Source organism: Pinus tabuliformis, chromosome 8 (genome assembly GCF_031772625.1).
Source record: "Pinus tabuliformis cultivar Carrire ecotype Pingquan chromosome 8, CPIR1, whole genome shotgun sequence".
NCBI classification, from domain to species: Eukaryota; Viridiplantae; Streptophyta; class Pinopsida; order Pinales; family Pinaceae; genus Pinus; species Pinus tabuliformis.
This window is the reverse complement of record NC_142294.1, coordinates 554,949,685-554,951,774: the sequence shown is the minus strand read 5'-3', so window position 1 is coordinate 554,951,774 and position 2,090 is coordinate 554,949,685.

Genomic DNA, 2,090 nt, shown 5'->3' with positions numbered 1-2,090 from the left:
ACTACGTGAGGACGGGGTGCGCCCACCCGTTCAATACAACAGGTATTTTCTTTCCAAATGTACGTATGGCTAAATATGGAATACACTTCTGTAGCGTATGTTGTGGGTTTCGCGGACGTATAACTGAAAAATGTGTATTTTCTTTCCAAATGTACGTATGGCTAAATATGGAATACACTTCTGTAGCGTATGTTGTGGGTTTCGCGGACGTATAACTGAAAAATGTGTAACAAAAACTTTATATGCCAGTTTTGGTATTTCTATAATTTATAGTAAAAACGAGTATAAGAATATATTTAATTACAGGACAGTTAAGTTGTTTAGAGCCAATCTTTTAAAAAGTTAGTTGGACAACGTTGATTTTTTTTTTTTTATTACAATGCTTAAATATAAGAATATAAGAGGCGTTTATTTTGGATGATGGGTGAATAATTAAGAAAAAGTAATAATAGATTTATTTCACAATTTTATTTGTTATTTTTTTTTTAATTATTTATTTATGGGTTGATTTACTCGAAGGGATCTACCCATTGGTCGCTTCCCGGTCATCTGGTCAGGCCTAATCTTAAGGGCATCGAGGAGATTTGACCATATGACTTCCCAATTGGGAAGGTACTTAGCAATGGGAACTCGACCAATTGAATTATCCTTTGGAGCTTTCAATTTCATTTGTTTCTTATTAATTCATATTTATTCATTGATTGTAGTTATGTCTAGTGCCTCAAAAAATAAGATTTAACATGTTAATCATAAAATAGATGTATGTTGGGACAAATATTGAATTAAAAGAGAATTAAGGATGATTGGTGTGGATTGGGGTGTTTTCGTTGGTAACCGCTACAACTTCATTGGAGAGTGCAAAAAAATGGGTGAGATCAGAAGGCTAGAGTCCACAAACATCAAAGAAAATGTTGCTCACTCAAACATGTACTCTAATTAATGGTCTTTTGAGCTGCCCCATCTTGAATGACAAATTAACCTCTCCACAAGTTATAAACATAATAATGTTACTTGTAAACATTAAACGACAATGTTCTAATATCTCTAATTAATGGTCTTTTGAGTTGTCCCATCTTGAATGACAAATTAACCTCTCCACAAGTTATAAACATAATAATGTCACTTGTAAACATTCAAAGACAATGTTCTAATATCTCAAGTTTGAATTGACATTAAAATGTATGCTCGCCCAAAAATTCATTTAATATTAATGCAATTGTTAGATGATTCTCCTTTAATTAAATATAATTTAATATGCTTAACTCTTCCATGGAAGATAGAGTCCAAACATCTTTGACTAATCCTAATGCCATAAAGCAACAAATCTGCATCATTTTAAAGTCATCTTCTTCTAATATGTAGAATATTGATAACATGATTTATAGGGAAAATATAAAACTTGCTCTATCTACATCTATGTATCCATGATCAAGTTATCAAAAAATATTGACATTTAAGAAATGTACAATTTAAAGTAATCGTTAGTTTCATTCTAATGGTTCAATCTCATTATCTTTTAACAATGATGTGTTTATGGTCATACATTTACCAATGACATATTTCCATGTAGTTTAGATTGTTGAAGAGTTTGCACATGCCTGAAATAAATTAATTGAAAGTGATTTGCAAATATTGAGATCATGTTTAATATTATCCACATTTAACATATGATGTTTAATATAGTAAGTTTTAAAAACCATATTGAAGAAAGAAATAAAAATATGGGGAAAATCTTAAAGGGCTTGCGTTAATTAATGATATAATTATGGGTGCAAAATCAACATTTGATGTTGTAAATGAACTTTTTCATTGACATTGTTGGGGAAAATCAACAAGTCATGTGTCATCTAGTTAGTTGCTCAAAGGTAGAAAGTGAACAAAGATTATTAACCTAACCAAATAAGAAGAAATCGTATGATGTGGAATATTCTATTTAATCCAGTGGCCTTGGTGCACATAACCATCAATGTTAATCCTTTAGTTATGAGAATAGGAAAATTACCAAAGTTATAGATGATTAGTGAGTCTTCCAATATTCTTATTTTACATATATACTTTAAATGGTAATGTTATGGGCAGTAGTACATGTA